The sequence below is a fragment of the Patella vulgata genome, chromosome 2 (assembly GCF_932274485.2).
Source record: "Patella vulgata chromosome 2, xgPatVulg1.2, whole genome shotgun sequence".
Lineage (NCBI taxonomy): Eukaryota > Metazoa > Mollusca > Gastropoda > Patellidae > Patella > Patella vulgata.
In genome coordinates this window covers 31123970-31134902 of record NC_065880.2, presented here as the reverse complement: position 1 = coordinate 31134902, position 10933 = coordinate 31123970, and the positions used below count along the sequence as shown (strand labels likewise).

The 10933-nt window shown below is 37.3% G+C and overlaps 1 long non-coding RNA gene across 1 annotated transcript; it reads left to right on the top strand.

Moving 5' to 3' along the window:
* The first annotated feature begins 2112 nt into the window (after positions 1-2112).
* LOC126811097 (uncharacterized) lies at positions 2113-9051 on the top strand. Its single transcript, XR_008786196.1, has 5 exons — positions 2113-2657; positions 3486-3539; positions 3698-4021; positions 4495-5320; positions 5935-9051. It is a non-coding gene; the product is annotated as an uncharacterized LOC126811097 (long non-coding RNA).
* The last annotated feature ends 1882 nt before the right edge of the window (positions 9052-10933 follow it).

The window sequence follows — 10933 nt, the reverse complement described above, 5'->3', positions numbered from 1 at the left end:
CGCAGCTGTTTTCTGGAATAGGTTCAGCAATAAATAGTTAAAGTTCAAGGACAGGTATTTCTAGAAATAGATTTTAGTGATATTGTTATATAGTGTGTACGGAGATCCATCACAGGAGAGGGTACATGTATGTCAGTCCGAAGACTGAAATCTAGTCTCCTACTAGTCTCCTAGTGCTGACCGCAAAATCAGCAAGCGGTTGCTGTGTAATATACACCAACATTTTCTTAGAGATGGACGACAACTGTTACTGTTTAAAATGATAGAGCCCTCCCTTTCATTGTCCCAATGTTTCATATCGAATTCAAATGAACATCTGTTAAAAACTATAGCCATTATCAAGTTAAGAAGGGTTTTTGGCAAGTGAGGGGAACTCAAGAACAGAAGCTTGCGCAACGCTGAATATCAATAGGGTTCGTCAATTTTTTTCGGGCGATCATCAAATTTTTCGGGAATTGGCAGGAAAAAATGTTAAAATTCTTCTATTCCGCAAAATGAAGTGCCGGGACTTTCACTGTCCATTGAGTTGGGTGATGCAATTGCCAATGGAGTTTAATGTTTCAGGAAAAAACATAATTCTGATTTTGATTCAGGTTGTCTACATGTAGTTCTGAAACCCAAACTGCAATTCCAGAAATTTCGCTCCGCTAGGCGCTACTTGCCGTTAATTTTCGAGATTTTACTTCGGTTATTTTGTGGTAAAGTCATGTAGGTTCATTTTTCAGGCGCTACCGCTGTAGTTTTCGTACAAAAAAAAATTATACCACTACCCCAAGGAAAATCAGCCCGCGCGCCAATTGTGATTTTTTTTTTTGCGAATGTTGATCTGCAAACCAATTCTCATCTACTGTCGTTATAATGCATCGTTGATAAATAAAACAAAAACATCGATATCGATGAATAATAATAATAATAATAATGCTTTATTACACGAGTATGGTAAAGCATACAATACAAAGTTTACAGAGGTTTCTAAAAGTATATTAAATTATATTAATAATGCTTGTAAGGTATATATTAGGTCTTACATAGCAAATGGTATTTAATGTCTATTGTTAAACATTTCATATACGAACGTTGCACCATCTTGTATACTTTTATCAGCGTTCATTACATGCATTCTTGAATTATACAAACTAGTTTTAATGTGGTGATGAATTAAAAACTTTTCCCGAAGATTATTGTGGGTGGAGCAATGGAGAAGACTGTGCGTTTCATCTTCTACTTTTCCGCTAGTACAATTTTTACAGATCCTCTTATCCCTGTGGACGAAAGGTTTTTTTATGCCTTCCTATCTCTATTCCGGCTCAGTGCCTGGCCTTTTTATTCATCTGGTAGATCCAGGTATTTCTCAGTATCATAATTTGTCTTAATTTTATAATAAAAATCATTTTTGTGTTAGATTTTAGGTAATTATTTAAGTTTTTAACAATTCGTCCCTTTTCAATATATTTCTAAGACTGAACATATCCCTCAATCTTTGTTTGAACATCTGTAGAAAAGCGTCTGTATTGAAAGACTGAGAGATAGGTTGTTCATACAACTCACCCAGTCCAGTCCCCTCTAGAACATATCTAACTTGATTACTCCATTTAATTCAGGCATTTTTCATTTCGTCCAGAGCTGACTGAAGTAGGGGGTTGGCTTGTTTTGATTTTGATTCGATCCATAACAGTGATAAGAGTCATGTTCTGTCATGCTTGAATTTGTTCTCGGACATCATAAAGTTGGTGGAGGGTGGGTGGGTCCTGCTTGTACGTGACAAGGAGTAGGGTCGTCTGTCCAACCTCGTGGTTTTTCTCCTGGTCCACTCGTTTCCTCCCACTGCTAAAGACCCCTACATGCTGGCGAATTATTGAAATAAAACTGAACCGCATGTTAGTCCCGAGTGGACTTTAAACCACATTTCTCTTTCTTAGCCCCTAAATACACCCAGCATTGTGCGTAGGGGTCACGTACAATCAGGGAATCGAAACCACGCCAGTTGACTCAATGACAGACCTAATGATACAGCGCGAAAGCGCTAACCATTCGGCCGTCCACCCCAACCCCACCCCCAGAACAGTAGGACATTAAACCTACTTTCATTTCATTTACTATAAATAGAAAGGGGTTTTCCAAAATCACTTTCATTCATAACCACTGAGCGGTGGCCGATACGTGTGCATGAATACATTTCACACACCAAAATGACTTATAATCGACGAAGCTGTAAACCGTTTCAGTATGTCAGAATACAAAGGGTTTTATTGCACGCGAAAATAGAATGATGCCGGCTTTTTGTTCTTTTTCCGGTTTTTTCGACCGGGGAACTACTTTTTCTCACTATTGCGCACTTGTCTAGAGAAAGCAGACATCAACCGGTAAATTATGATCGCGGTTTAGTTCGATTCTGGCGGTCAGGGTAAGGACAGGTGGAATATATACAAGCGGGAGATTGAAGATCGGGTTTATAATATTTGTTTCGGCATTCATATAATCTCGGTTATTGACAGGCATAAAGAACCGACTAGAACAACGTGCGATGCCGTCTGCAGACTGTCCGCCGGATACATATAATGACGGTATTGACAAGTGCTCTCCGTGCTCAACAATTTGTAACAATACCAAGGCAAGAGGGACATTATCCGATTGTCTAAAGGAATCATCGTGTGCAGGTAAATCAATTTGTTACATTGGATGTTTATTCGTAATTATAATGGTGTCTTTTTAAAGGTGAGTGAGGTTTACATGTGATAGAACAAGGTAATCCCTACGGAGTTTATGATGCACCAGGTACCTCCCAAAGAGTAATGTTTGAAGGTTTATGAATTTCATACTTCATTAAAAGATCTGTGTACAGTTGGGGCCAGTTATGGTTCTTTGACACCCTAATCAAAGAATACGCGTAATTAATTAATAGTTATATAGCGCAAAGTTTGGATATTCAACAAAAGTCGAATATTGCTTTATATCTTTAATACCGGTACATAATGCGTCTAAACGGGACTGATTGTTCGAATGTCGTACTATATAGAACATGTTAACTGATTCACGATCAAAACATTAAATCTATGATCGATGTAGCTTAATAACCAGTTTCTCGGTTTAAAACAACGTTGTATTTACTATATTATAATTCAATTAGAAACTGATAATAGGGATAACGTGCAATAAACTAAAGTAACTACAATGTAGCACGTCGGTGTGTCAACTATAGTTGAGTATATCAGTGGGAGTGGTAAAAACTTAGTGTAGAAGTTCGATAGTAAACACTTTCAATGTTCAAATGCTTTAGGATACGTTTCTATCAGTGGGAGTGGTAACACTTTCTGTTTAGAGTTTAGCCTACATGTATCGTAGCTTGACTAGAGATAGAATCTCACTGTAAACAATCGATAATCGTCTATATTTTATAAAGCAAAAAATATGATCACAGTCCTGGAATTGTTACCGTATTGTGTTAAAATACCTGTATTTTATTTATTCGATATGTTTTATTACAGCATATTACGAACGAGTGTCTAGGACCACAACGACCTTACCTAGCAATGATCCAGGTATGAAATAAATATGTATGAGTAACAAAGTATTCATTTATTACAAATTCGTGAACTATGATCTTTAACAGTTGTAATCTTGTAATTGGCACTCTCGAATCTTAGTCTATATACTTAAAAAACATATCGAACTGTTTTATGTTATTTATTTTTTTAAGATTCTACAGGGCTACCTCATTGGGTAATTATACTTGTCGTCGCTCTTGGTGTAATTATACTTGGAGCCTGTGTTTACGTGGCCATTCGCTGGTGGAAGAAACGGAGAGTAGACCGCAATGTTCGGTATACTGTTCAAGCGACTGAGGAGCACCCAGAAGTACTTTCCGACTCGGGCGTATCAACTGGTGGGTCAGATCTTTCTAATGGTTCAAGTTCTGGTTCAGTACCTGTATCCACCCCCTCCACCTCAGGGGAATCTGGAACTAATGTCACAGGGATGTCCGAAATGGGGGACCAGAAGAGATACATGTTTGCTATTTCAGGTACATTGTATCATACAAAATATTCATCTAATATTATAGTTATAATATCAGCGAATAGTTTATAATCATGTTTGCATATCGTAGCCTTTCACATTCGATTAGGAGACTAGAGGCGACCCAAAGAAAAATCCTATTATTAACTGCACTGTGTGACTTGGGTCACTTACTAGGGAACATGAAAATAAATGTATAATAACGGGTAATTAAAAACTCACTTATTATAAGTGTATAATATAAACGTACATGTACGTCATTTTAACGCGTGGTCATATTATATATTTGTTTGATCAATTTGTCACACAGGTAAAACAAACAAACCTTATCGTTAAGCTTGTAAAAAATAAAAGTATGCAAAATATAACCCACTGTCGAATAGATAGAGTGCACGCTCGTAATACGACATTTACAAAACTGTGACAGCAATGGCAAAATGTCAAGATTATTAAACGTACATGTATTTTTTTATTTTTCAGATGCCCAGGACCAATAAATATAAAAGAGATTGTTCTACTTAATAGTATGGAATGTTATTCGTGAATATTACAATGCTTTACAATAATATTACACACATAGATTATTTTGGTTATTTAGTCTCTTCTTACATGTATTTGTGCTAAGAAGGGGGGTGGGGGAGTAACGTCCACTCGAGACAAACTAGGTTATTTTGAGACTAACATGGTTCATTTCCAATACAATAATGCGCTTGCGCGTAGAGGTCTTAAGCAATGGGAGGTCCCGGAGAAAACCCACTAGGTTTAACGAGCGACCCTACTCCCTGTCACGTTCAAGCAGAGAATCGAAACCACATCACTTGATTCAATGTCAGACCTTATGATGCGACACGCACACGTTAACCATTAGGCCACCTAACCCCCCATTCGGGATGTCAAGACATATTTTATTCAAACCACTCAGCACATACAGTAATAATTACTTTATCCACACAACATTTGTAAGATACCTCTTTAAAAATTAGAACTCGACAGATTTTATAGGCCTTTGAATTACGGCAGCTATTGTTTAATATTTAATAACTCTAAGTATTTATTTTTGTCTGTATTGATTACTGGAACTTTGGTATTATTCACCGGTTTCCTCCCACTGCTAAAGACCCCTCTGGTATTATTTAATTGTGCAATTGTTAGTATAAACATGTCATAGTCTGTAACGCTTAGATAAGTTTCACCATCGCATGACTTTGTGATTCATTCACTATCACAGATAAATAGAATATTAGAGAGAAATTAAGATGGGGTATTTCCTGTTTTATTCATGCTAATAAAATATCAAAAGAGTTATGTTTAGGCTGACCTTAAAAATATCTTTGTTTCACCAAACCCGACCCACAATCGAGGAGAAGGGTCGGTAGGTCGGGTTTTTTTTCAGATTTTTTTTTTTAAGAGCTAATTTGACAGCTTGATAATTTTCCGGGTGCAAACATTCGTCTTCTTTTATTGGCAAACAAATCAATGACATCGGGATTTTTCTTGATGCACGACTCGCACACAAATTGCGACAAACTCACGTTTGAAACTCCCTCAACACGTTTTTAACGATCGTGCGGGTTGTGCCTTTATTTTTCTCGAAAACGGATATTGAAAATATCGTCGTCATGTTTAAAACGACGCCCCACAGACATAGAGGCAGAATCATTTCGTGGGAATGGACGTGCTTTCGTCTGCAACCATTTTGTTGAGAAGCGACACCTATGACGCTTTCGTCTTGATCAACCAGTTTCAATAATGAATCAAACCATAGCCATAGTAAAGGGAAATAACTCTCGTGATATATTTCAGGTTGACACACAAAATAAAATAAAAAGATCGCGGAAAAGTGCAATAAAATAATTTAAGTCGGGGGTGGTTTTAGTTAGTCGGTCGCGTTAGGCGAAACAAAGATATTTTTAAGGTCAGCCTTAGTGATGGGTGGTGCCCATACCCATCCGCTCAATACGTACTGCTTAGGTCATTTTGTGATTGACAAAAGGGTTTAGGCATTGGTTAATCTGACCTGGTCAGCGTATTTTAGGCATAATAATTGTTTTTATTATACGCCCATATTGAAATGTGGTCGTACATTGCCGTCGCCCTCGTCTGTCCGTCCGTCCACAAGCTCTAGAGACTAAAGTTAATATCCGATTGACTTTAAATTTATACATAGTGTTTATGGTCATGCGATAATTACTGCCAGTTATGGCCCTTGATCACTTTAAAAAAATCGTGTGGACGCTGTATGGGCTAAAGTTAATATCCGATTGGCTTAAATTTATACACAGTGTTTACGGTCATGAAACGAAGAATCCTATTGATTTCAACAATTTCCGATAATTACTGTCTGAGTTATGGCCCTTGATCACTTTAAACTGTCTTGTTGGTGCTCTGGAGACAAAAGTTAATATCCGATAGACTTTAGATTTATGAACACAATGTTTACGTTGATGAGACGAAGTAGTCCGATAATTATTGCCAGAGTAATTTTAGTATCTGATAAACTTTAAATTTATACACAGTGGTTACGATCATGAGACGAAGAAACCTATTGATTTTCAACAATTTCCGATAATTACTTCCCGAGTTACGGCCTTTAATCACTTGAGAAACCTTGTGGACACGCTAGAGGCTAAAGTTAATATACAGTTCTGAAGGTCAGGAGACAAACAATCGAAACAAATTCTAATGATTTCTGATAATTATTTAATGGGTTATTACACGTAATCAGATTTTAGTGTTTTGTAAATGTTTTCATTGCTGACAAAAGAAAAAATATCCGACAACCCTTGTTGACTGCCCAGACGACTTAGCTGCTGTGGGCGTATGTTTCGTTGCCTGGCTACCTATCTTTATATATATTTTATATCTATTGCAATTGAACAACCTATTTTTAACTTATTGTGATATTTCTTATGATCTGGAATAATATTATATTTTATATCTATTGCAATTGAACAACCTATTTTTAACTTATTGTGATATTTCTCATGATCTGGAATAATATTATGTTATATTAATTACAAACTAGCTAACATTAACTAATAGTGCAATCAATGTACATAATATAATTATGCAATGTAACGTGACGTGCCTCGAATCAAACAACTGCTTGCCATTTATATTATGTAGATGTATTAAATTGAGGGGTTTTTTTAGCATTAGATTATACAGATGTATAACCACGCGATTGATGGGGAATTTATGAACGGGAAATGTTCTACTTTTATTATATCGTTAAGACAGTTGAATGCAGCTACTTTTAAAAAAAAAATTTAAAAAAATTTAAAAAAAAAAGAAAACTTACATGTAGTCTTTTAAAAAAAGTTTCGTGTACCTACATTTTTGTCCACGGAAATTATTAAATAATTATTCATGAATAATATGGAGAATTCATGACCGCGTTGTACAATGTGTGTATTTTGTCTATAGTACGGCGATTTCGGCTGAAAAGAATAGGGTCGGTTGGATAACCGTAAACACAGGTATTATTTTTTTACCCTAATTAATAAGTTGATTATGTAATGATGCACATCAAGGATTAATTCTTCGTTAGATGAATTATACAATAAAATAAGATGATTGTAATATAGGATAGTTAGATAGTCAGGGCCATTTTGATTATTTGGGATAAACCAAGTATTTATTTTCCTGGGTATTAGTTTTAGTACATGTATATATATTTACATCCAACTTCTACTCGTTGCCACTGGTAACCTTTGATAAAACTGTCCTGTTTAATCGCAATACATGCTTAAAAGTATCCGTGTATCAGTAATGTACAGAAAGAGTACTGTTCATTTCTGATACACGGATACTTTTAAACCGTGTTAGATACCTATCAAGCAATCAGTAGCGGACGTTTAGTCCGATCCAGATCGCAAATGAAGACCATGGCTCTAACCAATGTACATGAAACAACTAGTCAAAATAGTAACAAAACAAAATCGGGGGAACTACATGGCAGTTCAAAAACATATACAATGACATTAAATTAACATAACAACATATTACAAAAATCAATTATTATACATATCAATTGGCATCTATTTTATAATTTGGTTTGATTTATATTAATATGCAAAATATATATATTAGAATATTGAATAATTATTTTAATTAATTGTGATGATAGAAGGCGCAGTTCTCTTGCTGGACACTTCACAGGCATTGATAATTAGCAGGATGAAAAAAACGCCTAGAAAGTCATAAACTTTATTACAAATAAATTTCAACGGAAGAACCATCCGCCGATGCATACTTTCACCAGGAATGACCCACGTTTCGCATTTCCTTTACACTACATTTAATAATATCGCAGTCCTCTACGCCATAGATAAGATGTTTTGACGGTGTTGTCTAAACAAACACGTGATTGTTTTACGCTCAGAGTATCATAGCAAGACGCACGTGTAAATACTACTCAGGTCGTCTCTCCACAGCGAAATCATTCTACCATGAAATGTAACGTGAGGCTCAGAAAGGGATAAATAATGAAAGAGCAGAAAGTATTTGTCACTTTTCGGTTGAAACGACTCGATGATAAATACTATTTTTCACATGTTGGTTCACAATACTCGATAGAAATGTGATGTAAGTAACTTATTAGCACCTTTCCTCGGTGTATCGGTGAATATCAGGACAGTTTTGGTCGGGGGCCGCCTCGGCTTCGCCTCGGCTGGGCCCCTCGACCAAAACTGTCCTGATATTCACCGGTACACCTCGGAAAGGGTGCTAATAACTACAACATATATATATCAATCTGACATTCCTGAAATGCAACCAAAGTTGTTTGTTACATGTACATCTATTTTCGTTTTGTTTTTGTACATACGTAGATTCTTGACAGGATGATAGTTTTCGGGTTTGTGTGTCCTGTTTATTTAAATGAATGAATGATATATGTTGAAGCGCACTGAAAAATGGTTGTAGATATCAAGTCTTTCAAATACTACACGTGTATGATGTAATAATATGATGTAGAAATATGTAATAAGTCATTATTGTATTGCTACCATAAAAATATATAAGTGACGAGCGTGAGATTATTATGTTTCTGGTTATGTTTAAAAACTATATATATACTATTCAAAAAAAGTAGGGGATATTTGATTTTGGGGGCATAATACTAAAATATGCAAATGACTACGAAAAAAGTCACTATAGAACCTAACAGAAGAAACATTTCCAGTTACATGTGACGCCCAAACGCACCAATAGCTACCGCATGGAATGCAGGTGATGCTTGGGATCATCATGGGGGTCCAACCCAAGATTTGCACGACTCTGACTTTGAATGTTACAGTCATTGTGGCATTGAATTCCAGGGTGGAAACATCAGTTTAATTGTTTTAGTGACCAGAAAACAAATTTTGATATGCGTCGGCTTACCCAAAATGAAAGGTTACGTGCCCTTGGCATGCTACAGATCGGCACAACACAGGCGGTTGTGGCGCGGACGATGAATGTTTCTCAGTCTGTCATAAGCAGGCTATGGTCCAGATACCGTGATACACAATCTGTACAGGACAGACCACGCTCAGGTCGACCAAGGGCGACAACTCAAGCCCAGGATCGATTTATCCGTACCTTGGCCTTGAGAAATCGTGTCATCACAGCAAATCAGATCAGCGCTCGTCTTCAAACAGACACTGATGTGAGAGTGAGTGGCCAGACGATTCGGAATCGACTGCATAGGGGTCACCTTCGCGCCCGACGTCCTCGCGTGATCCCTTGTTTGAGAGATCATCACATTCAGGCAAGACGTCGTTGGTGTAGGGATCGTCAACACTGGGATAATCGACGCTGGAGCAATGTGATGTTTTCAGATGAGTCAAGGTTCACTGTTGGACAGACTTAGGAGGGTGTGGCGTCGTCGAAACGAGCGCTTCCAAGACGTTAACGTCATCAGACATGATCGATTTGGGGGTGGTTCTGTTATGGTGTGGGGAGGCATCACTGTTGTTGGAAGAACGGCTTTACATGTTGTTGCAGGGCGTGTTACAGGCCAGTACTACCGGGACAACATCTTGGCAGTCCATGCTGTGCCGTTCGCACGACGTCATGGCCGCCGTTTCATCTTCCAGGATGACAACGCAAGATGTCACAGGGCCAGGATCGTTACAGGTTACCTCCAACAACAGAACATCACCACATTACCTTGGCCAGCACTGAGTCCCGACCTCTCCCCCATCGAGCATGTCTGGGACATGCTTGGACAGAGGTTTCGTCAACGTCAACAACGTCCTGCCAATGTCCAAGAACTTGATGCTGCGTTGCAACAGGAATGGGACAATCTGGACCAAAATGACCTTAGACGTCTCATTAGGAGTATGCCACGTCGGATCAATGCTTGTTTGGCAAACAGAGGAGGATTTACCCGTTACTGACTTGGTTGTGATGCTGTGGTAACTTTGCTGTTTGACCCCGGGTATCATTTTACCCTTATAATGGTCAGTCTGTGCCTTACTTAGTCTAACGATCATTTGGAATAAATCGATGAATGTGAACTTCATTTCATTTTGTCATTTGTTTCTTCGTCAGTTTCATTAGGTGACTTTAATAACACTAAAAATCAAATATCCCCTACTTTTTTTGAATAGTATAATCAAATATCCTCTACTTTTTTTGAATAGTATACTATTCAAAAAAAGTAGGGGATATTTGATTTTTAAGTGTTATTAAAGAAAAGATTCTATTTTGATAGCATATTGTCGGATTTATGATCATATTTTGAAGGGGGTTTATGTCTTTAAATAAATAAATAAACACGCTAAGAAATGTTGACGAATATTTCGATTGGAATGACGTAAGTAGATAATTGTTTTAGACGATAGCGCGTGCTCCAGTCGGTATCACGTCATTTGGGACTCACGTCATTTGGGACTCAACATAAACGACATTTGGGACTCAGTTGACGACGTTT